The sequence below is a fragment of the Solea senegalensis genome, linkage group LG5, assembly GCF_019176455.1.
Source record: "Solea senegalensis isolate Sse05_10M linkage group LG5, IFAPA_SoseM_1, whole genome shotgun sequence".
Taxonomy (NCBI): Eukaryota; Metazoa; Chordata; class Actinopteri; order Pleuronectiformes; family Soleidae; genus Solea; species Solea senegalensis.
Window position 1 is genome coordinate 26,509,585 of NC_058025.1, and position 21,998 is coordinate 26,531,582.

Genomic DNA, 21,998 nt, shown 5'->3' on the forward strand with positions numbered 1-21,998 from the left:
TTTCACACCTTGACTCAGGTAAAACCAACAAGCTTAAACTGGCTAAGGTGTGAACGACCTGCATTGTTTGACATAGTGACTCTCTCAACAAGTATTTTGCCAACATGGGCTAAAGACCTGGAATATCCCACCTGTCGGGTCGAAGTGAAGAAGCCTCTTGGATGAGAAGTTGAAGTATCCTCAACTAACCCCAAGCAAGTGCAGCTGTAGCGAACAACCGAAGAAACTTGACAGACACTGTGGCTCAGTCTGCCACTTTCCTCCCATGATTTTATGCAAATATAACAATATAGGAGTGCCCCGTGTGAGGATTGAACTCACGACCTTCAGATTATGAGACTGACGCGCTGCCAACTGCGCTAACGAGGCCTATTCTTGTGCTAAATACGCACATCCATACGAGATAATGGACCCAGCTTTGCACTGGGTTCAAAACAAAATATTTGAACATTTAAAACAAGCTGACAACATGATTCATGAAGAACCTCCAAATGAATTTCCAACTGAGCTCGCTCCAGAATTAAAATAATGATAGAGGGTCGGAAGCACATCCTGACTAAAACACCACAATGACATGTGGGGAGAAGCGTAGGAAAAGGAAAACTGCATTGGCCGGGAATCGGACCCGGGTCTCCCGCGTGGCAGGCGAGAATTCTACCACTGAACCACCAATGCCCACGTTGTCTTAGTTTTCAGCCACTCGGCTGACACCGCCCACTTACGGAAACAAATATTCTGTCTTGGCTGATTGTCTCATGGTCATAGCACTTCAAAGATCCTGAACACTTTTCAAATCTTAGCTTGAGAGGCAGGTTTGTCACCACTTTTCAGCTGTACTGTCAGGATTGTTCTGTTGAAAGACGCCATCGACCTGGAGAAACCATCACTCAACAGAGGAGGTGGTCGAAGCCACCAACTATCAGCCACCTACAATGCTGCCCTGAGCTATAGAATGCGCACGCACCCATGACAGGGCTAAAAGCCCAGCTTGCCCCGGCCAGCTTCGCACTGGATTCAAAACAAAATATTTGAACATTTAGAACAAGCTGACAACAAGATTCATGAAGAACCTCCAAATGAATTTCCAACTGAGCTCGCTCCAGAATTAAAATAATGATAGAGGGTCGGAAGCACATCCTGACTAAAACACCACAATGACATGTAGGGAGAAGCGTAGGAAAAGGCAAGCTGCATTGGCCGGGAATCGGACCCGGGTCTCCCGCGTGGCAGGCGAGAATTCTACCACTGAACCACCAATGCCCACGTTGTCTCAGTTTTGAGCCACTCGGCTGACACAGCCCACTTACGGAAACAAATATTCTGTCTTGGCTGATTGTCTCATGGTCATAGCACTTCAAAGATCCTCCACACTTTTCAAACCTTAGCTTGAGAGGCAGGTTTGTCACCACTTTTCAGCTGTACTGTCAGGATTGTTCTGTTGAAAGACGCCATCGACCTGGAGAAACCATCACTCAACAGAGGAGGTGGTCGAAGCCACCAACTATCAGCCACCTACAATGCTGCCCTGAGCTATAGAATGCGCACGCACCCATGACAGGGCTAAAAGCCCAGCTTGCCCCGGCCAGCTTTGCACTGGATTCAAAACAAAATATTTGACCATTTAGCTGCATTGGCCGGGAATCGGACCAGGGTCTCCCGCGTGGCAGGCGAGAATTCTACCACTGAACCACCAATGCACACGTTGTCTCAGTTTTGAGCCACTCGGCTGACACCGCCCACTTACGGAAACAAATATTCTGTCTGGGCTGATTGTCTCATGGTCATAGCACTTCAAAGATCCTCCACACTTTTCAAATCTTAGCTTGAGAGGCAGGTTTGTCACCACTTTTCAGCTGTACTGTCAGGATTGTTCTGTTGAAAGACGCCATGGACCTGGAGAAACCATCACTCAACAGAAGAGGTGGTCGAACACACCAACTATCAGCCACCTACAATGCTATCCTGAGCTCTCTTCCAAGAAGGATGGACAGTCCAACAAAGATGAACTCCAACACTCACACAATAGCAGCCGGCTTATCATCATCGTTGACCCTAACCATGGCCTTTCACACCTTGACTCAGGTAAAACCAACAAGCTTAAACTGGCTAAGGTGTGAACGACCTGCATTGTTTGACATAGTGACTCTCTCAACAAGTATTTTGCCAACATGGGCTAAAGACCTGGAATATCCCACCTGTCGAGTCGAAGTGAAGAAGCCTCTTGGATGAGAAGTTGAAGTATCCTCAACTAACCCCAAGCAAGTGCAGCTGTAGCGAACAACCGAAGAAACTTGACAGACACTGTGGCTCAGTCTGCCACTTTCCTCCCATGATTTTATGCAAATATAACAATATAGGAGTGCCCCGTGTGAGGATTGAACTCACGACCTTCAGATTATGAGACTGACGCGCTGCCAACTGCGCTAACGAGGCCTATTCTTGTGCTAAATACGCACATCCATACGCGATAATGGACCCAACTATCAGCCACCTACAATGCTGCCCTGAGCTATAGAATGCGCACGCACCCATGACAGGGCTAAAAGCCCAGCTTGCCCCGGCCAGCTTCGCACTGGATTCAAAACAAAATATTTGAACATTTAGAACAAGCTGACAACAAGATTCATGAAGAACCTCCAAATGAATTTCCAACTGAGCTCGCTCCAGAATTAAAATAATGATAGAGGGTCGGAAGCACATCCTGACTAAAACACCACAATGACATGTGGGGAGAAGCGTAGGAAAAGGAAAACTGCATTGGCCGGGAATCGGACCCGGGTCTCCCGCGTGGCAGGCGAGAATTCTACCACTGAACCACCAATGCCCACGTTGTCTCAGTTTTCAGCCACTCGGCTGACACCGCCCACTTACGGAAACAAATATTCTGTCTTGGCTGATTGTCTCATGGTTATAGCACTTCAAAGATCCTCCACACTTTTCAAACCTTAGCTTGAGAGGCAGGTTTGTCACCACTTTTCAGCTGTACTGTCAGGATTGTTCTGTTGAAAGACGCCATGGACCTGGAGAAACCATCACTCAACAGAGGAGGTGGTCGAAGCCACCAACTATCAGCCACCTACAATGCTGCCCTGAGCTATAGAATGCGCACGCACCCATGACAGGGCTAAAAGCCCAGCTTGCCCCGGCCAGCTTTGCACTGGATTCAAAACAAAATATTTGAACATTTAGCTGCATTGGCCGGGAATCGGACCCGGGTCTCCCGCGTGGCAGGCGAGAATTCTACCACTGAACCACCAATGCACACATTGTCTCAGTTTTGAGCCACTCGGCTGACACCGCCCACTTACGGAAACAAATATTCTGTCTGGGCTGATTGTCTCATGGTCATAGCACTTCAAAGATCCTCCACACTTTTCAAATCTTAGCTTGAGAGGCAGGTTTGTCACCACTTTTCAGCTGTACTGTCAGGATTGTTCTGGTGAAAGACGCCATGGACCTGGAGAAACCATCACTCAACAGAAGAGGTGGTCGAACACACCAACTATCAGCCACCTACAATGCTATCCTGAGCTCTCTTCCAAGAAGGATGGACAGTCCAACAAAGATGAACTCCAACACTCACACAATAGCAGCCGGCTTATCATCATCGTTGACCCTAACCATGGCCTTTCACACCTTGACTCAGGTAAAACCAACAAGCTTAAACTGGCTAAGGTGTGAACGACCTGCATTGTTTGACATAGTGACTCTCTCAACAAGTATTTTGCCAACATGGGCTAAAGACCTGGAATATCCCACCTGTCGAGTCGAAGTGAAGAAGCCTCTTGGATGAGAAGTTGAAGTATCCTCAACTAACCCCAAGCAAGTGCAGCTGTAGCGAACAACCGAAGAAACTTGACAGACACTGTGGCTCAGTCTGCCACTTTCCTCCCATGATTTTATGCAAATATAACAATATAGGAGTGCCCCGTGTGAGGATTGAACTCACGACCTTCAGATTATGAGACTGACGCACTGCCAACTGCGCTAACGAGGCCTATTCTTGTGCTAAATACGCACATCCATACGAGATAATGGACCCAGCTTTGCACTGGGTTCAAAACAAAATATTTGAACATTTAAAACAAGCTGACAACAAGATTCATGAAGAACCTCCAAATGAATTTCCAACTGAGCTCGCTCCAGAATTAAAATAATGATAGAGGGTCGGAAGCACATCCTGACTAAAACACCACAATGACATGTGGGGAGAAGCGTAGGAAAAGGAAAACTGCATTGGCCGGGAATCGGACCCGGGTCTCCCGTGTGGCAGGCGAGAATTCTACCACTGAACCACCAATGCCCACGTTGTCTCAGTTTTCAGCCACTCGGCTGACACCGCCCACTTACGGAAACAAATATTCTGTCTTGGCTGATTGTCTCATGGTTATAGCACTTCAAAGATCCTCCACACTTTTCAAACCTTAGCTTGAGAGGCAGGTTTGTCACCACTTTTCAGCTGTACTGTCAGGATTGTTCTGTTGAAAGACGCCATGGACCTGGAGAAACCATCACTCAACAGAGGAGGTGGTCGAAGCCACCAACTATCAGCCACCTACAATGCTGCCCTGAGCTATAGAATGCGCACGCACCCATGACAGGGCTAAAAGCCCAGCTTGCCCCGGCCAGCTTTGCACTGGATTCAAAACAAAATATTTGAACATTTAGCTGCATTGGCCGGGAATCGGACCCGGGTCTCCCGCGTGGCAGGCGAGAATTCTACCACTGAACCACCAATGCCCACGTTGTCTCAGTTTTGAGCCACTCGGCTGACACCGCCCACTTACGGAAACAAATATTCTGTCTGGGCTGATTGTCTCATGGTCATAGCACTTCAAAGATCCTCCACACTTTTCAAATCTTAGCTTGAGAGGCAGGTTTGTCACCACTTTTCAGCTGTACTGTCAGGATTGTTCTGTTGAAAGACGCCATGGACCTGGAGAAACCATCACTCAACAGAAGAGGTGGTCGAACACACCAACTATCAGCCACCTACAATGCTATCCTGAGCTCTCTTCCAAGAAGGATGGACAGTCCAACAAAGATGAACTCCAACACTCACACAATAGCAGCCGGCTTATCATCATCGTTGACCCTAACCATGGCCTTTCACACCTTGACTCAGGTAAAACCAACAAGCTTAAACTGGCTAAGGTGTGAACGACCTGCATTGTTTGACATAGTGACTCTCTCAACAAGTATTTTGCCAACATGGGCTAAAGACCTGGAATATCCCACCTGTCGAGTCGAAGTGAAGAAGCCTCTTGGATGAGAAGTTGAAGTATCCTCAACTAACCCCAAGCAAGTGCAGCTGTAGCGAACAACCGAAGAAACTTGACAGACACTGTGGCTCAGTCTGCCACTTTCCTCCCATGATTTTATGCAAATATAACAATATAGGAGTGCCCCGTGTGAGGATTGAACTCACGACCTTCAGATTATGAGACTGACGCGCTGCCAACTGCGCTAACGAGGCCTATTCTTGTGCTAAATACGCACATCCATACGAGATAATGGACCCAGCTTTGCACTGGGTTCAAAACAAAATATTTGAACATTTAAAACAAGCTGACAACAAGATTCATGAAGAACCTCCAAATGAATTTCCAACTTAGCTCGCTCCAGAATTAAAATAATGATAGAGGGTCGGAAGCACATCCTGACTAAAACACCACAATGACATGTGGGGAGAAGCGTAGGAAAAGGAAAACTGCATTGGCCGGGAATCGGACCCGGGTCTCCCGCGTGGCAGGCGAGAATTCTACCACTGAACCACCAATGCCCACGTTGTCTCAGTTTTCAGCCACTCGGCTGACACCGCCCACTTACGGAAACAAATATTCTGTCTTGGCTGATTGTCTCATGGTTATAGCACTTCAAAGATCCTCCACACTTTTCAAACCTTAGCTTGAGAGGCAGGTTTGTCACCACTTTTCAGCTGTACTGTCAGGATTGTTCTGTTGAAAGACGCCATGGACCTGGAGAAACCATCACTCAACAGAGGAGGTGGTCGAAGCCACCAACTATCAGCCACCTACAATGCTGCCCTGAGCTATAGAATGCGCACGCACCCATGACAGGGCTAAAAGCCCAGCTTGCCCCGGCCAGCTTTGCACTGGATTCAAAACAAAATATTTGAACATTTAGCTGCATTGGCCGGGAATCGGACCCGGGTCTCCCGCGTGGCAGGCGAGAATTCTACCACTGAACCACCAATGCCCACGTTGTCTCAGTTTTGAGCCACTCGGCTGACACCGCCCACTTACGGAAACAAATATTCTGTCTGGGCTGATTGTCTCATGGTCATAGCACTTCAAAGATCCTCCACACTTTTCAAATCTTAGCTTGAGAGGCAGGTTTGTCACCACTTTTCAGCTGTACTGTCAGGATTGTTCTGTTGAAAGACGCCATGGACCTGGAGAAACCATCACTCAACAGAAGAGGTGGTCGAACACACCAACTATCAGCCACCTACAATGCTATCCTGAGCTCTCTTCCAAGAAGGATGGACAGTCCAACAAAGATGAACTCCAACACTCACACAATAGCAGCCGGCTTATCATCATCGTTGACCCTAACCATGGCCTTTCACACCTTGACTCAGGTAAAACCAACAAGCTTAAACTGGCTAAGGTGTGAACGACCTGCATTGTTTGACATAGTGACTCTCTCAACAAGTATTTTGCCAACATGGGCTAAAGACCTGGAATATCCCACCTGTCGAGTCGAAGTGAAGAAGCCTCTTGGATGAGAAGTTGAAGTATCCTCAACTAACCCCAAGCAAGTGCAGCTGTAGCGAACAACCGAAGAAACTTGACAGACACTGTGGCTCAGTCTGCCACTTTCCTCCCATGATTTTATGCAAATATAACAATATAGGAGTGCCCCGTGTGAGGATTGAACTCACGACCTTCAGATTATGAGACTGACGCGCTGCCAACTGCGCTAACGAGGCCTATTCTTGTGCTAAATACGCACATCCATACGAGATAATGGACCCAGCTTTGCACTGGGTTCAAAACAAAATATTTGAACATTTAAAACAAGCTGACAACAAGATTCATGAAGAACCTCCAAATGAATTTCCAACTTAGCTCGCTCCAGAATTAAAATAATGATAGAGGGTCGGAAGCACATCCTGACTAAAACACCACAATGACATGTGGGGAGAAGCGTAGGAAAAGGAAAACTGCATTGGCCGGGAATCGGACCCGGGTCTCCCGCGTGGCAGGCGAGAATTCTACCACTGAACCACCAATGCCCACGTTGTCTCAGTTTTCAGCCACTCGGCTGACACCGCCCACTTACGGAAACAAATATTCTGTCTTGGCTGATTGTCTCATGGTTATAGCACTTCAAAGATCCTCCACACTTTTCAAACCTTAGCTTGAGAGGCAGGTTTGTCACCACTTTTCAGCTGTACTGTCAGGATTGTTCTGTTGAAAGACGCCATGGACCTGGAGAAACCATCACTCAACAGAGGAGGTGGTCGAAGCCACCAACTATCAGCCACCTACAATGCTGCCCTGAGCTATAGAATGCGCACGCACCCATGACAGGGCTAAAAGCCCAGCTTGCCCCGGCCAGCTTTGCACTGGATTCAAAACAAAATATTTGAACATTTAGCTGCATTGGCCGGGAATCGGACCCGGGTCTCCCGCGTGGCAGGCGAGAATTCTACCACTGAACCACCAATGCACACGTTGTCTCAGTTTTGAGCCACTCGGCTGACACCGCCCACTTAAGGAAACAAATATTCTGTCTGGGCTGATTGTCTCATGGTCATAGCACTTCAAAGATCCTCCACACTTTTCAAATCTTAGCTTGAGAGGCAGGTTTGTCACCACTTTTCAGCTGTACTGTCAGGATTGTTCTGTTGAAAGACGCCATGGACCTGGAGAAACCATCACTCAACAGAAGAGGTGGTCGAAGCCACCAACTATCAGCCACCTACAATGCTGCCCTGAGCTATAGAATGCGCACGCACCCATGACAGGGCTAAAAGCCCAGCTTGCCCCGGCCAGCTTTGCACTGGATTCAAAACAAAATATTTGAACATTTAGCTGCATTGGCCGGGAATCGGACCCGGGTCTCCCGCGTGGCAGGCAAGAATTCTACCACTGAACCACCAATGCACACGTTGTCTCAGTTTTGAGCCACTCGGCTGACACCGCCCACTTAAGGAAACAAATATTCTGTCTGGGCTGATTGTCTCATGGTCATAGCACTTCAAAGATCCTCCACACTTTTCAAATCTTAGCTTGAGAGGCAGGTTTGTCACCACTTTTCAGCTGTACTGTCAGGATTGTTCTGTTGAAAGACGCCATGGACCTGGAGAAACCATCACTCAACAGAAGAGGTGGTCGAACACACCAACTATCAGCCACCTACAATGCTATCCTGAGCTCTCTTCCAAGAAGGATGGACAGTCCAACAAAGATGAACTCCAACACTCACACAATAGCAGCCGGCTTATCATCATCGTTGACCCTAACCATGGCCTTTCACACCTTGACTCAGGTAAAACCAACAAGCTTAAACTGGCTAAGGTGTGAACGACCTGCATTGTTTGACATAGTGACTCTCTCAACAAGTATTTTGCCAACATGGGCTAAAGACCTGGAATATCCCACCTGTCGAGTCGAAGTGAAGAAGCCTCTTGGATGAGAAGTTGAAGTATCCTCAACTAACCCCAAGCAAGTGCAGCTGTAGCGAACAACCGAAGAAACTTGACAGACACTGTGGCTCAGTCTGCCACTTTCCTCCCATGATTTTATGCAAATATAACAATATAGGAGTGCCCCGTGTGAGGATTGAACTCACGACCTTCAGATTATGAGACTGACGCGCTGCCAACTGCGCTAACGAGGCCTATTCTTGTGCTAAATACGCACATCCATACGAGATAATGGACCCAGCTTTGCACTGGGTTCAAAACAAAATATTTGAACATTTAAAACAAGCTGACAACATGATTCATGAAGAACCTCCAAATGAATTTCCAACTGAGCTCGCTCCAGAATTAAAATAATGATAGAGGGTCGGAAGCACATCCTGACTAAAACACCACAATGACATGTAGGGAGAAGCGTAGGAAAAGGCAAGCTGCATTGGCCGGGAATCGGACCCGGGTCTCCCGCGTGGCAGGCGAGAATTCTACCACTGAACCACCAATGCCCACGTTGTCTCAGTTTTGAGCCACTCGGCTGACACCGCCCACTTACGGAAACAAATATTCTGTCTGGGCTGATTGTCTCATGGTCATAGCACTTCAAAGATCCTCCACACTTTTCAAACCTTAGCTTGAGAGGCAGGTTTGTCACCACTTTTCAGCTGTACTGTCAGGATTGTTCTGTTGAAAGACGCCATCGACCTGGAGAAACCATCACTCAACAGAGGAGGTGGTCGAAGCCACCAACTATCAGCCACCTACAATGCTGCCCTGAGCTATAGAATGCGCACGCACCCATGACAGGGCTAAAAGCCCAGCTTGCCCCGGCCAGCTTCGCACTGGATTCAAAACAAAATATTTGAACATTTAGAACAAGCTGACAACAAGATTCATGAAGAACCTCCAAATGAATTTCCAACTGAGCTCGCTCCAGAATTAAAATAATGATAGAGGGTCGGAAGCACATCCTGACTAAAACACCACAGTGACATGTAGGGAGAAGCGTAGGAAAAGTCAAGCTGCATTGGCCGGGAATCGGACCCGGGTCTCCCGCGTGGCAGGCGAGAATTCTACCACTGAACCACCAATGCACACATTGTCTCAGTTTTGAGCCACTCGGCTGACACCGCCCACTTACGGAAACAAATATTCTGTCTGGGCTGATTGTCTCATGGTCATAGCACTTCAAAGATCCTCCACACTTTTCAAATCTTAGCTTGAGAGGCAGGTTTGTCACCACTTTTCAGCTGTACTGTCAGGATTGTTCTGTTGAAAGACGCCATGGACCTGGAGAAACCATCACTCAACAGAAGAGGTGGTCGAACACACCAACTATCAGCCACCTACAATGCTATCCTGAGCTCTCTTCCAAGAAGGATGGACAGTCCAACAAAGATGAACTCCAACACTCACACAATAGCAGCCGGCTTATCATCATCGTTGACCCTAACCATGGCCTTTCACACCTTGACTCAGGTAAAACCAACAAGCTTAAACTGGCTAAGGTGTGAACGACCTGCATTGTTTGACATAGTGACTCTCTCAACAAGTATTTTGCCAACATGGGCTAAAGACCTGGAATATCCCACCTGTCGAGTCGAAGTGAAGAAGCCTCTTGGATGAGAAGTTGAAGTATCCTCAACTAACCCCAAGCAAGTGCAGCTGTAGCGAACAACCGAAGAAACTTGACAGACACTGTGGCTCAGTCTGCCACTTTCCTCCCATGATTTTATGCAAATATAACAATATAGGAGTGCCCCGTGTGAGGATTGAACTCACGACCTTCAGATTATGAGACTGACGCGCTGCCAACTGCGCTAACGAGGCCTATTCTTGTGCTTAATACGCACATCCATACGAGATAATGGACCCAGCTTTGCACTGGGTTCAAAACAAAATATTTGAACATTTAAAACAAGCTGACAACAAGATTCATGAAGAACCTCCAAATGAATTTCCAACTGAGCTCGCTCCAGAATTAAAATAATGATAGAGGGTCGGAAGCACATCCTGACTAAAACACCACAATGACATGTAGGGAGAAGCGTAGGAAAAGGCAAGCTGCATTGGCCGGGAATTGGACCCGGGTCTCCCGCGTGGCAGGCGAGAATTCTACCACTGAACCACCAATGCCCACTTGTCTCAGTTTTGAGCCACTCGGCTGACACCGCCCACTTACGGAAACAAATATTCTGTCTGGGCTGATTGTCTCATGGTCATAGCACTTCAAAGATCCTCCACACTTTTCAAACCTTAGCTTGAGAGGCAGGTTTGTCACCACTTTTCAGCTGTACTGTCAGGATTGTTCTGTTGAAAGACGCCATCGACCTGGAGAAACCATCACTCAACAGAGGAGGTGGTCGAAGCCACCAACTATCAGCCACCTACAATGCTGCCCTGAGCTATAGAATGCGCACGCACCCATGACAGGGCTAAAAGCCCAGCTTGCCCCGGCCAGCTTCGCACTGGATTCAAAACAAAATATTTGAACATTTAGAACAAGCTGACAACAAGATTCATGAAGAACCTCCAAATGAATTTCCAACTGAGCTCGCTCCAGAATTAAAATAATGATAGAGGGTCGGAAGCACATCCTGACTAAAACACCACAGTGACATGTAGGGAGAAGCGTAGGAAAAGTCAAGCTGCATTGGCCGGGAATCGGACCCGGGTCTCCCGCGTGGCAGGCGAGAATTCTACCACTGAACCACCAATGCCCACGTTGTCTCAGTTTTGAGCCACTCGGCTGACACCGCCCACTTAAGGAAACAAATATTCTGTCTGGGCTGATTGTCTCATGGTCATAGCACTTCAAAGATCCTCCACACTTTTCAAATCTTAGCTTGAGAGGCAGGTTTGTCACCACTTTTCAGCTGTACTGTCAGGATTGTTCTGTTGAAAGACGCCATGGACCTGGAGAAACCATCACTCAACAGAAGAGGTGGTCGAACACACCAACTATCAGCCACCTACAATGCTATCCTGAGCTCTCTTCCAAGAAGGATGGACAGTCCAACAAAGATGAACTCCAACACTCACACAATAGCAGCCGGCTTATCATCATCGTTGACCCTAACCATGGCCTTTCACACCTTGACTCAGGTAAAACCAACAAGCTTAAACTGGCTAAGGTGTGAACGACCTGCATTGTTTGACATAGTGACTCTCTCAACAAGTATTTTGCCAACATGGGCTAAAGACCTGGAATATCCCACCTGTCGAGTCGAAGTGAAGAAGCCTCTTGGATGAGAAGTTGAAGTATCCTCAACTAACCCCAAGCAAGTGCAGCTGTAGCGAACAACCGAAGAAACTTGACAGACACTGTGGCTCAGTCTGCCACTTTCCTCCCATGATTTTATGCAAATATAACAATATAGGAGTGCCCCGTGTGAGGATTGAACTCACGACCTTCAGATTATGAGACTGACGCGCTGCCAACTGCGCTAACGAGGCCTATTCTTGTGCTTAATACGCACATCCATACGAGATAATGGACCCAGCTTTGCACTGGGTTCAAAACAAAATATTTGAACATTTAAAACAAGCTGACAACAAGATTCATGAAGAACCTCCAAATGAATTTCCAACTGAGCTCGCTCCAGAATTAAAATAATGATAGAGGGTCGGAAGCACATCCTGACTAAAACACCACAATGACATGTGGGGAGAAGCGTAGGAAAAGGCAAGCTGCATTGGCCGGGAATCGGACCCGGGTCTCCCGCGTGGCAGGCGAGAATTCTACCACTGAACCACCAATGCCCACGTTGTCTCAGTTTTCAGCCACTCGGCTGACACCGCCCACTTACGGAAACAACTATTCTGTCTTGGCTGATTGTCTCATGGTCATAGCACTTCAAAGATCCTCCACACTTCTCAAACCTTAGCTTGAGAGGCAGGTTTGTCACCACTTTTCAGCTGTACTGTCAGGATTGTTCTGTTGAAAGACGCCATCGACCTGGAGAAACCATCACTCAACAGAGGAGGTGGTCGAAGCCACCAACTATCAGCCACCTACAATGCTGCCCTGAGCTATAGAATGCGCACGCACCCATGACAGGGCTAAAAGCCCAGCTTGCCCCGGCCAGCTTCGCACTGGATTCAAAACAAAATATTTGAACATTTAGAACAAGCTGACAACAAGATTCATGAAGAACCTCCAAATGAATTTCCAACTGAGCTCGCTCCAGAATTAAAATAATGATAGAGGGTCGGAAGCACATCCTGACTAAAACACCACAGTGACATGTAGGGAGAAGCGTAGGAAAAGGCAAGCTGCATTGGCCGGGAATCGGACCCGGGTCTCCCGCGTGGCAGGCGAGAATTCTACCACTGAACCACCAATGCACACGTTGTCTCAGTTTTGAGCCACTCGGCTGACACCGCCCACTTACGGAAACAAATATTCTGTCTGGGCTGATTGTCTCATGGTCATAGCACTTCAAAGATCCTCCACACTTTTCAAATCTTAGCTTGAGAGGCAGGTTTGTCACCACTTTTCAGCTGTACTGTCAGGATTGTTCTGTTGAAAGCCGCCATGGACCTGGAGAAACCATCACTCAACAGAAGAGGTGGTCGAACACACCAACTATCAGCCACCTACAATGCTATCCTGAGCTCTCTTCCAAGAAGGATGGACAGTCCAACAAAGATGAACTCCAACACTCACACAATAGCAGCCGGCTTATCATCATCGTTGACCCTAACCATGGCCTTTCACACCTTGACTCAGGTAAAACCAACAAGCTTAAACTGGCTAAGGTGTGAACGACCTGCATTGTTTGACATAGTGACTCTCTCAACAAGTATTTTGCCAACATGGGCTAAAGACCTGGAATATCCCACCTGTCGGGTCGAAGTGAAGAAGCCTCTTGGATGAGAAGTTGAAGTATCCTCAACTAACCCCAAGCAAGTGCAGCTGTAGCGAACAACCGAAGAAACTTGACAGACACTGTGGCTCAGTCTGCCACTTTCCTCCCATGATTTTATGCAAATATAACAATATAGGAGTGCCCCGTGTGAGGATTGAACTCACGACCTTCAGATTATGAGACTGACGCGCTGCCAACTGCGCTAACGAGGCCTATTCTTGTGCCAAATACGCACATCCATACGAGATAATGCACCCAGCTTTGCACTGGGTTCAAAACAAAATATTTGAACATTTAAAACAAGCTGACAACAAGATTCATGAAGAACCTCCAAATGAATTTCCAACTGAGCTCGCTCCAGAATTAAAATAATGATAGAGGGTCGGAAGCACATCCTGACTAAAACACCACAATGACATGTAGGGAGAAGCGTAGGAAAAGGCAAGCTGCATTGGCCGGGAATCGGACCCGGGTCTCCCGCGTGGCAGGCGAGAATTCTACCACTGAACCACCAATGCCCACGTTGTCTCAGTTTTGAGCCACTCGGCTGACACCGCCCACTTACGGAAACAAATATTCTGTCTGGGCTGATTGTCTCATGGTCATAGCACTTCAAAGATCCTCCACACTTTTCAAACCTTAGCTTGAGAGGCAGGTTTGTCACCACTTTTCAGCTGTACTGTCAGGATTGTTCTGTTGAAAGACGCCATGGACCTGGAGAAACCATCACTCAACAGAGGAGGTGGTCGAAGCCACCAACTATCAGCCACCTACAATGCTGCCCTGAGCTATAGAATGCGCACGCACCCATGACAGGGCTAAAAGCCCAGCTTGCCCCGGCCAGCTTCGCACTGGATTCAAAACAAAATATTTGAACATTTAGAACAAGCTGACAACAAGATTCATGAAGAACCTCCAAATGAATTTCCAACTGAGCTCGCTCCAGAATTAAAATAATGATAGAGGGTCGGAAGCACATCCTGACTAAAACACCACAGTGACATGTAGGGAGAAGCGTAGGAAAAGTCAAGCTGCATTGGCCGGGAATCGGACCCGGGTCTCCCGCGTGGCAGGCGAGAATTCTACCACTGAACCACCAATGCCCACGTTGTCTCAGTTTTGAGCCACTCGGCTGACACCGCCCACTTACGGAAACAAATATTCTGTCTGGGCTGATTGTCTCATGGTCATAGCACTTCAAAGATCCTCCACACTTTTCAAATCTTAGCTTGAGAGGCAGGTTTGTCACCACTTTTCAGCTGTACTGTCAGGATTGTTCTGTTGAAAGACGCCATGGACCTGGAGAAACCATCACTCAACAGAAGAGGTGGTCGAACACACCAACTATCAGCCACCTACAATGCTATCCTGAGCTCTCTTCCAAGAAGGATGGACAGTCCAACAAAGATGAACTCCAACACTCACACAATAGCAGCCGGCTTATCATCATCGTTGACCCTAACCATGGCCTTTCACACCTTGACTCAGGTAAAACCAACAAGCTTAAACTGGCTAAGGTGTGAACGACCTGCATTGTTTGACATAGTGACTCTCTCAACAAGTATTTTGCCAACATGGGCTAAAGACCTGGAATATCCCACCTGTCGAGTCGAAGTGAAGAAGCCTCTTGGATGAGAAGTTGAAGTATCCTCAACTAACCCCAAGCAAGTGCAGCTGTAGCGAACAACCGAAGAAACTTGACAGACACTGTGGCTCAGTCTGCCACTTTCCTCCCATGATTTTATGCAAATATAACAATATAGGAGTGCCCCGTGTGAGGATTGAACTCACGACCTTCAGATTATGAGACTGACGCGCTGCCAACTGCGCTAACGAGGCCTATTCTTGTGCCAAATACGCACATCCATACGAGATAATGGACCCAGCTTTGCACTGGGTTCAAAACAAAATATTTGAACATTTAAAACAAGCTGACAACAAGATTCATGAAGAACCTCCAAATGAATTTCCAACTGAGCTCGCTCCAGAATTAAAATAATGATAGAGGGTCGGAAGCACATCCTGACTAAAACACCACAATGACATGTAGGGAGAAGCGTAGGAAAAGGCAAGCTGCATTGGCCGGGAATCGGACCCGGGTCTCCCGCGTGGCAGGCGAGAATTCTACCACTGAACCACCAATGCCCACGTTGTCTCAGTTTTGAGCCACTCGGCTGACACAGCCCACTTACGGAAACAAATATTCTGTCTGGGCTGATTGTCTCATGGTCATAGCACTTCAAAGATCCTCCACACTTTTCAAACCTTAGCTTGAGAGGCAGGTTTGTCACCACTTTTCAGCTGTACTGTCAGGATTGTTCTGTTGAAAGACGCCATCGACCTGGAGAAACCATCACTCAACAGAGGAGGTGGTCGAAGCCACCAACTATCAGCCACCTACAATGCTGCCCTGAGCTATAGAATGCGCACGCACCCATGACAGGGCTAAAAGCCCAGCTTGCCCCGGCCAGCTTCGCACTGGATTCAAAACAAAATATTTGAACATTTAGAACAAGCTGACAACAAGATTCATGAAGAACCTCCAAATGAATTTCCAACTGAGCTCGCTCCAGAATTAAAATAATGATAGAGGGTCTGAAGCACATCCTGACTAAAACACCACAGTGACATGTAGGGAGAAGCGTAGGAAAAGGCAAGCTGCATTGGCCGGGAATCGGACCCGGGTCTCCCGCGTGGCAGGCGAGAATTCTACCACTGAACCACCAATGCACACGTTGTCTCAGTTTTGAGCCACTCGGCTGACACCGCCCACTTAAGGAAACAAATATTCTGTCTGGGCTGATTGTCTCATGGTCATAGCACTTCAAAGATCCTCCACACTTTTCAAATCTTAGCTTGAGAGGCAGGTTTGTCACCACTTTTCAGCTGTACTGTCAGGATTGTTCTGTTGAAAGACGCCATGGACCTGGAGAAACCATCACTCAACAGAAGAGGTGGTCGAACACACCAACTATCAGCCACCTACAATGCTATCCTGAGCTCTCTTCCAAGAAGGATGGACAGTCCAACAAAGATGAACTCCAACACTCACACAATAGCAGCCGGCTTATCATCATCGTTGACCCTAACCATGGCCTTTCACACCTTGACTCAGGTAAAACCAACAAGCTTAAACTGGCTAAGGTGTGAACGACCTGCATTGTTTGACATAGTGACTCTCTCAACAAGTATTTTGCCAACATGGGCTAAAGACCTGGAATATCCCACCTGTCGAGTCGAAGTGAAGAAGCCTCTTGGATGAGAAGTTGAAGTATCCTCAACTAACCCCAAGCAAGTGCAGCTGTAGCGAACAACCGAAGAAACTTGACAGACACTGTGGCTCAGTCTGCCACTTTCCTCCCATGATTTTATGCAAATATAACAATATAGGAGTGCCCCGTGTGAGGATTGAACTCACGACCTTCAGATTATGAGACTGACGCGCTGCCAACTGCGCTAACGAGGCCTATTCTTGTGCTAAATACGCACATCCATACGAGATAATGGACCCAGCTTTGCACTGGGTTCAAAACAAAATATTTGAACATTTAAAACAAGCTGACAACAAGATTCATGAAGAACCTCCAAATGAATTTCCAACTGAGCTCGCTCCAGAATTAAAATAATGATAGAGGGTCGGAAGCACATCCTGACTAAAACACCACAATGACATGTGGGGAGAAGCGTAGGAAAAGGAAAACTGCATTGGCCGGGAATCGGACCCGGGTCTCCCGCGTGGCAGGCGAGAATTCTACCACTGAACCACCAAAGCCCACGTTGTCTCAGTTTTCAGCCACTCGGCTGACACCGCCCACTTACGGAAACAAATATTCTGTCTTGGCTGATTGTCTCATGGTTATAGCACTTCAAAGATCCTCCACACTTTTCAAACCTTAGCTTGAGAGGCAGGTTTGTCACCACTTTTCAGCTGTACTGTCAGGATTGTTCTGTTGAAAGACGCCATCGACCTGGAGAAACCATCACTCAACAGAGGAGGTGGTCGAAGCCACCAACTATCAGCCACCTACAATGCTGCCCTGAGCTATAGAATGCGCACGCACCCATGACAGGGCTAAAAGCCCAGCTTGCCCCGGCCAGCTTTGCACTGGATTCAAAACAAAATATTTGAACATTTAGCTGCATTGGCCGGGAATCGGACCCGGGTCTCCCGCGTGGCAGGCGAGAATTCTACCACTGAACCACCAATGCACACGTTGTCTCAGTTTTGAGCCACTCGGCTGACACCGCCCACTTACGGAAACAAATATTCTGTCTGGGCTGATTGTCTCATGGTCATAGCACTTCAAAGATCCTCCACACTTTTCAAATCTTAGCTTGAGAGGCAGGTTTGTCACCACTTTTCAGCTGTACTGTCAGGATTGTTCTGTTGAAAGACGCCATGGACCTGGAGAAACCATCACTCAACAGAAGAGGTGGTCGAACACACCAACTATCAGCCACCTACAATGCTGCCCTGAGCTATAGAATGCGCACGCACCCATGACAGGGCTAAAAGCCCAGCTTGCCCCGGCCAGCTTCGCACTGGATTCAAAACAAAATATTTAAACATTTAGAACAAGCTGACAACAAGATTCATGAAGAACCTCCAAATGAATTTCCAACTGAGCTCGCTCCAGAATTAAAATAATGATAGAGGGTCGGAAGCACATCCTGACTAAAACACCACAGTGACATGTAGGGAGAAGCGTAGGAAAAGGCAAGCTGCATTGGCCGGGAATCGGACCCGGGTCTCCCGCGTGGCAGGCGAGAATTCTACCACTGAACCACCAATGCCCACGTTGTCTCAGTTTTGAGCCACTCGGCTGACACCGCCTACTTACGGAAACAAATATTCTGTCTGGGCTGATTGTCTCATGGTCATAGCACTTCAAAGATCCTCCACACTATTCAAACCTTAGCTTGAGAGGCAGGTTTGTCAAAACTTTTCAGCTGTTGAGATGTTTTCAAAAAACCCTTTTAAGAAAGGGTGGATCTTTTTTGACAAGATACACAATGATGTGATATAATGCCAGTTTTGGATTGTGCTTTTTCACAAGCATGATTTGGTCATTTGACTACTATTAGCTGGAAATTTTGACAATGTTGAAGAAAATGTTCACCTGCCATGTTAAAGGGAACACGAGCCAGCCAGGAGCCAAACCTAGAATCTTCTGATCCATAGTCAGACGCTTTATCCATTGTATCCCTGTCTAGGGCACCTCAATTCTTCCAAAAATTATATTTTATCAAGTTTTTTGTGGAAAAAGGCATGTGGTGTACCATCCAAAGTTTATTGTCCATTGCTCATTGCCATGACCCGGATTCGAACCGGGGTTGCTGCGGCCACAACGCAGAGTACTAACCACTATACGATCACGGCTGACTGTTTGTCCCCTTCCCATTGTGAATATCAGTAAAACAACAGGCTAACAAATACCTGTGGCTGATTAATTGACTGAGATGTTTCCAAAAAACCCTTTTAAGAAAGGGTGGATCTTTTTTGACAAGATACACAGTGATGTGATAGACTGTCGGTTTTGGATTGCGTTTTTTCACGAGCATGATTTGGTGATTTGACTACTATTGGCTGGAAAGTGTTGACAATGGAAAGTTGAAGACAAAGTTCACCTGCCATGTTAAAGGGAACACGAGCTAGCCAGGAGTCGAACCTAGAATCTTCTGATCCGTAGTCAGACGCGTTATCCATTGCGCCACTAGCCCCCTTTTTCTCCTTTCTAGGGCACCTCAATTCTTCCAAAAATTATATTTTATCAACTTTTTTGTGGAAAAAGGCATGTGGTGTACCATCCAAAGTTTATCCTCCATTACTCATTGCCGTGACCCGGATTCGAACCGGGGTTGCTGCGGCCACAACGCAGAGTACTAACCACTATACGATCACGGCTGACTGTTTGTCCTCTTCCCACTGTGAATATCAGCAAAACAACAGGCTCACAAATACCTGTGGCTGATTAAAAGCAATTGACTGAGACGTTTCCAAAAAAGCCCTTTTAAGAAAGGGTGGATCTCTTTTGACAAGATACACAGTGATGTGATAGACTGTCGGTTTTGGATCAAAAGTTTATCCTCCATTGCTCATTGCCGTGACCCGGATTCGAACCGGGGTTGCTGCGGCCACAACGCAGAGTACTAACCACTATACGATCACGGCTGACTGTTTGTCCTCTTCCCACTGTGAATATCAGTAAAACAACAGGCTCACAAATACCTGTGGCTGATTAATTGACTGAGATGTTTCCAAAAAAGCCCTTTTAAGAAAGGGTGGATCTTTTTTGACAAGATACACAGTGATGTGATAGACTGTCGGTTTTGGATTGCGTTTTTTCACGAGCATGATTTGGTGATTTGACTACTACTAGTGTTTTTTCACGAGCATGATTTGGTGATTTGACTACTATTAGCTGGAAAGTTGAAGACAAAGTTCACCTGCCAAGTTAAAGGGAACACGAGCTAGGCAGGAGTCGAACCTAGAATCTTCTGATCCGTAGTCAGACTCGTTATCCATTGCCCCACTAGCCCCCTTTTTCTCCTGTCTAGGGCACCTCAATTCTTCCAAAAATTATATTTTATCAAGTTTTTTGTGGAAAAAGGCATGTGGTTTACCATCCAAAGTTTATCCTCCATTACTCATTGCCGTGACCCGGATTCGAACCGGGGTTGCTGCGGCCACAACGCAGAGTACTAACCACTATACGATCACGGCTGACTGTTTGTCCGCTTCCCACTGTGAATATCAGCAAAACAACAGGCTCACAAATACCTGTGGCTGATTAATTGACTGAGACGTTTCCAAAAAAGCCCTTTTAAGAAAGGGTGGATCTTTTTTGACAAGATACACAGTGATGTGATAGACTGTCGGTTTTGGATTGCGTTTTTTCACGAGCATGATTTGGTGATTTGACTACTATTGGCTGGAAAGTGTTGACAATGGAAAGTTGAAGACAAAGTTCACCTGCCATGTTAAAGGGAACACGAGCTAGCCAGGAGTCGAACCTAGAATCTTCTGATCCGTAGTCAGACGCGTTATCCATTGCGCCACTAGCCCCCTTTTTCTCCTTTCTAGGGCACCTCAATTCTTCCAAAAATTATATTTTATCAAGTTTTTTGTGGAAAAAGGCATGTGGTGTACCATCCAAAGTTTATCCTCCATTACTCATTGCCGTGACCCGGATTCGAACCGGGGTTGCTGCGGCCACAACGCAGAGTACTAACCACTATATGATCACGGCGGACTGTTTGTCTTCTTCCCACTGTGAATATCAGCAAAACAACAGGCTCACAAATACCTGTGGCTGATTAAAAGCAATTGACTGAGACGTTTCCAAAAAAGCCCTTTTAAGAAAGGGTGGATCTTTTTTGACAAGATACACAGTGATGTGATAGACTGTCGGTTTTGGATCAAAAGTTTATCCTCCATTGCTCATTGCCGTGACCCGGATTCGAACCTGGGTTGCTGCGGCCACAACGCAGAGTACTAACCACTATACGATCACGGCTGACTGTTTGTCCTCTTCCCACTGTGAATATCAGTAAAACAACAGGCTCACAAATACCTGTGGCTGATTAATTGACTGAGATGTTTCCAAAAAAGCCCTTTTAAGAAAGGGTGGATCTTTTTTGACAAGATACACAGTGATGTGATAGACTGTCGGTTTTGGATTGCGTTTTTTCACGAGCATGATTTGGTGATTTGACTACTATTGGCTGGAAAGTGTTGACAATGGAAAGTTGAAGACAAAGTTCACCTGCCATGTTAAAAGGAACACAAGCTAGCCAGGAGTCGAACCTAGAATCTTCTGATCCGTAGTCAGACGCGTTATCCATTGCGCCACTAGCCCCCTTTTTCTCCTTTCTAGGGCACCTCAATTCTTCCAAAAATTATATTTTATCAAGTTTTTTGTGGAAAAAGGCATGTGGTGTACCATCCAAAGTTTATCCTCCATTACTCATTGCCGTGACCCGGATTCGAACCGGGGTTGCTGCGGCCACAACGCAGAGTACTAACCACTATACGATCACGGCTGACTGTTTGTCTTCTTCCCACTGTGAATATCAGCAAAACAACAGGCTCACAAATACCTGTGGCTGATTAAAAGCAATTGACTGAGACGTTTCCAAAAAAGCCCTTTTAAGAAAGGGTGGATCTTTTTTGACAAGATACACAGTGATGTGATAGACTGTCGGTTTTGGATCAAAAGTTTATCCTCCATTGCTCATTGCCGTGACCCGGATTCGAACCGGGGTTGCTGCGGCCACAACGCAGAGTACTAACCACTATACGATCACGGCTGACTGTTTGTCCTCTTCCCACTGTGAATATCAGTAAAACAACAGGCTCACAAATACCTGTGGCTGATTAATTGACTGAGATGTTTCCAAAAAAGCCCTTTTAAGAAAGGGTGGATCTTTTTTGACAAGATACACAGTGATGTGATAGA

The 21,998-nt window shown here is 46.8% G+C and overlaps 45 non-coding genes across 45 annotated transcripts; all 45 read right to left on the reverse strand.

Annotated features, from left to right (window-relative positions):
- Positions 1-296: 296 nt before the first annotated feature.
- On the reverse strand, positions 297-369 carry trnam-cau. Its single transcript has one exon. It is a non-coding gene; the product is annotated as a tRNA-Met (tRNA).
- A 235-nt stretch (positions 370-604) lies between these two features.
- trnag-gcc lies at positions 605-675 on the reverse strand. Its single transcript has one exon. It is a non-coding gene; the product is annotated as a tRNA-Gly (tRNA).
- A 514-nt stretch (positions 676-1,189) lies between these two features.
- trnag-gcc lies at positions 1,190-1,260 on the reverse strand. The gene has a single exon. It is a non-coding gene; the product is annotated as a tRNA-Gly (tRNA).
- A 366-nt stretch (positions 1,261-1,626) lies between these two features.
- trnag-gcc lies at positions 1,627-1,697 on the reverse strand. The gene has a single exon. It is a non-coding gene; the product is annotated as a tRNA-Gly (tRNA).
- Positions 1,698-2,360: 663 nt separating this feature from the next.
- Positions 2,361-2,433, reverse strand: trnam-cau. The gene has a single exon. It is a non-coding gene; the product is annotated as a tRNA-Met (tRNA).
- A 320-nt stretch (positions 2,434-2,753) lies between these two features.
- On the reverse strand, positions 2,754-2,824 carry trnag-gcc. Its single transcript has one exon. It is a non-coding gene; the product is annotated as a tRNA-Gly (tRNA).
- A 366-nt stretch (positions 2,825-3,190) lies between these two features.
- On the reverse strand, positions 3,191-3,261 carry trnag-gcc. The gene has a single exon. It is a non-coding gene; the product is annotated as a tRNA-Gly (tRNA).
- Positions 3,262-3,924: 663 nt separating this feature from the next.
- On the reverse strand, positions 3,925-3,997 carry trnam-cau. Its single transcript has one exon. It is a non-coding gene; the product is annotated as a tRNA-Met (tRNA).
- Positions 3,998-4,232: 235 nt separating this feature from the next.
- On the reverse strand, positions 4,233-4,303 carry trnag-gcc. Its single transcript has one exon. It is a non-coding gene; the product is annotated as a tRNA-Gly (tRNA).
- A 366-nt stretch (positions 4,304-4,669) lies between these two features.
- trnag-gcc lies at positions 4,670-4,740 on the reverse strand. The gene has a single exon. It is a non-coding gene; the product is annotated as a tRNA-Gly (tRNA).
- Positions 4,741-5,403: 663 nt separating this feature from the next.
- Positions 5,404-5,476, reverse strand: trnam-cau. Its single transcript has one exon. It is a non-coding gene; the product is annotated as a tRNA-Met (tRNA).
- Positions 5,477-5,711: 235 nt separating this feature from the next.
- trnag-gcc lies at positions 5,712-5,782 on the reverse strand. Its single transcript has one exon. It is a non-coding gene; the product is annotated as a tRNA-Gly (tRNA).
- A 366-nt stretch (positions 5,783-6,148) lies between these two features.
- On the reverse strand, positions 6,149-6,219 carry trnag-gcc. The gene has a single exon. It is a non-coding gene; the product is annotated as a tRNA-Gly (tRNA).
- A 663-nt stretch (positions 6,220-6,882) lies between these two features.
- Positions 6,883-6,955, reverse strand: trnam-cau. Its single transcript has one exon. It is a non-coding gene; the product is annotated as a tRNA-Met (tRNA).
- Positions 6,956-7,190: 235 nt separating this feature from the next.
- On the reverse strand, positions 7,191-7,261 carry trnag-gcc. Its single transcript has one exon. It is a non-coding gene; the product is annotated as a tRNA-Gly (tRNA).
- A 366-nt stretch (positions 7,262-7,627) lies between these two features.
- trnag-gcc lies at positions 7,628-7,698 on the reverse strand. Its single transcript has one exon. It is a non-coding gene; the product is annotated as a tRNA-Gly (tRNA).
- Positions 7,699-8,064: 366 nt separating this feature from the next.
- trnag-gcc lies at positions 8,065-8,135 on the reverse strand. The gene has a single exon. It is a non-coding gene; the product is annotated as a tRNA-Gly (tRNA).
- Positions 8,136-8,798: 663 nt separating this feature from the next.
- trnam-cau lies at positions 8,799-8,871 on the reverse strand. Its single transcript has one exon. It is a non-coding gene; the product is annotated as a tRNA-Met (tRNA).
- Positions 8,872-9,106: 235 nt separating this feature from the next.
- On the reverse strand, positions 9,107-9,177 carry trnag-gcc. Its single transcript has one exon. It is a non-coding gene; the product is annotated as a tRNA-Gly (tRNA).
- Positions 9,178-9,691: 514 nt separating this feature from the next.
- On the reverse strand, positions 9,692-9,762 carry trnag-gcc. The gene has a single exon. It is a non-coding gene; the product is annotated as a tRNA-Gly (tRNA).
- Positions 9,763-10,425: 663 nt separating this feature from the next.
- trnam-cau lies at positions 10,426-10,498 on the reverse strand. Its single transcript has one exon. It is a non-coding gene; the product is annotated as a tRNA-Met (tRNA).
- Positions 10,499-10,733: 235 nt separating this feature from the next.
- On the reverse strand, positions 10,734-10,804 carry trnag-gcc. The gene has a single exon. It is a non-coding gene; the product is annotated as a tRNA-Gly (tRNA).
- Positions 10,805-11,317: 513 nt separating this feature from the next.
- trnag-gcc lies at positions 11,318-11,388 on the reverse strand. Its single transcript has one exon. It is a non-coding gene; the product is annotated as a tRNA-Gly (tRNA).
- Positions 11,389-12,051: 663 nt separating this feature from the next.
- On the reverse strand, positions 12,052-12,124 carry trnam-cau. The gene has a single exon. It is a non-coding gene; the product is annotated as a tRNA-Met (tRNA).
- A 235-nt stretch (positions 12,125-12,359) lies between these two features.
- On the reverse strand, positions 12,360-12,430 carry trnag-gcc. The gene has a single exon. It is a non-coding gene; the product is annotated as a tRNA-Gly (tRNA).
- Positions 12,431-12,944: 514 nt separating this feature from the next.
- Positions 12,945-13,015, reverse strand: trnag-gcc. Its single transcript has one exon. It is a non-coding gene; the product is annotated as a tRNA-Gly (tRNA).
- A 663-nt stretch (positions 13,016-13,678) lies between these two features.
- On the reverse strand, positions 13,679-13,751 carry trnam-cau. Its single transcript has one exon. It is a non-coding gene; the product is annotated as a tRNA-Met (tRNA).
- A 235-nt stretch (positions 13,752-13,986) lies between these two features.
- trnag-gcc lies at positions 13,987-14,057 on the reverse strand. Its single transcript has one exon. It is a non-coding gene; the product is annotated as a tRNA-Gly (tRNA).
- Positions 14,058-14,571: 514 nt separating this feature from the next.
- On the reverse strand, positions 14,572-14,642 carry trnag-gcc. Its single transcript has one exon. It is a non-coding gene; the product is annotated as a tRNA-Gly (tRNA).
- A 663-nt stretch (positions 14,643-15,305) lies between these two features.
- On the reverse strand, positions 15,306-15,378 carry trnam-cau. The gene has a single exon. It is a non-coding gene; the product is annotated as a tRNA-Met (tRNA).
- Positions 15,379-15,613: 235 nt separating this feature from the next.
- trnag-gcc lies at positions 15,614-15,684 on the reverse strand. Its single transcript has one exon. It is a non-coding gene; the product is annotated as a tRNA-Gly (tRNA).
- Positions 15,685-16,198: 514 nt separating this feature from the next.
- trnag-gcc lies at positions 16,199-16,269 on the reverse strand. Its single transcript has one exon. It is a non-coding gene; the product is annotated as a tRNA-Gly (tRNA).
- A 663-nt stretch (positions 16,270-16,932) lies between these two features.
- Positions 16,933-17,005, reverse strand: trnam-cau. Its single transcript has one exon. It is a non-coding gene; the product is annotated as a tRNA-Met (tRNA).
- Positions 17,006-17,240: 235 nt separating this feature from the next.
- Positions 17,241-17,311, reverse strand: trnag-gcc. The gene has a single exon. It is a non-coding gene; the product is annotated as a tRNA-Gly (tRNA).
- A 366-nt stretch (positions 17,312-17,677) lies between these two features.
- trnag-gcc lies at positions 17,678-17,748 on the reverse strand. The gene has a single exon. It is a non-coding gene; the product is annotated as a tRNA-Gly (tRNA).
- A 514-nt stretch (positions 17,749-18,262) lies between these two features.
- trnag-gcc lies at positions 18,263-18,333 on the reverse strand. The gene has a single exon. It is a non-coding gene; the product is annotated as a tRNA-Gly (tRNA).
- Positions 18,334-18,847: 514 nt separating this feature from the next.
- trnah-gug lies at positions 18,848-18,919 on the reverse strand. Its single transcript has one exon. It is a non-coding gene; the product is annotated as a tRNA-His (tRNA).
- Positions 18,920-19,187: 268 nt separating this feature from the next.
- Positions 19,188-19,260, reverse strand: trnar-acg. The gene has a single exon. It is a non-coding gene; the product is annotated as a tRNA-Arg (tRNA).
- Positions 19,261-19,372: 112 nt separating this feature from the next.
- trnah-gug lies at positions 19,373-19,444 on the reverse strand. The gene has a single exon. It is a non-coding gene; the product is annotated as a tRNA-His (tRNA).
- A 195-nt stretch (positions 19,445-19,639) lies between these two features.
- trnah-gug lies at positions 19,640-19,711 on the reverse strand. The gene has a single exon. It is a non-coding gene; the product is annotated as a tRNA-His (tRNA).
- Positions 19,712-20,191: 480 nt separating this feature from the next.
- trnah-gug lies at positions 20,192-20,263 on the reverse strand. Its single transcript has one exon. It is a non-coding gene; the product is annotated as a tRNA-His (tRNA).
- A 269-nt stretch (positions 20,264-20,532) lies between these two features.
- Positions 20,533-20,605, reverse strand: trnar-acg. Its single transcript has one exon. It is a non-coding gene; the product is annotated as a tRNA-Arg (tRNA).
- A 720-nt stretch (positions 20,606-21,325) lies between these two features.
- On the reverse strand, positions 21,326-21,398 carry trnar-acg. Its single transcript has one exon. It is a non-coding gene; the product is annotated as a tRNA-Arg (tRNA).
- A 112-nt stretch (positions 21,399-21,510) lies between these two features.
- trnah-gug lies at positions 21,511-21,582 on the reverse strand. Its single transcript has one exon. It is a non-coding gene; the product is annotated as a tRNA-His (tRNA).
- Positions 21,583-21,777: 195 nt separating this feature from the next.
- On the reverse strand, positions 21,778-21,849 carry trnah-gug. The gene has a single exon. It is a non-coding gene; the product is annotated as a tRNA-His (tRNA).
- Positions 21,850-21,998: the final 149 nt, after the last annotated feature.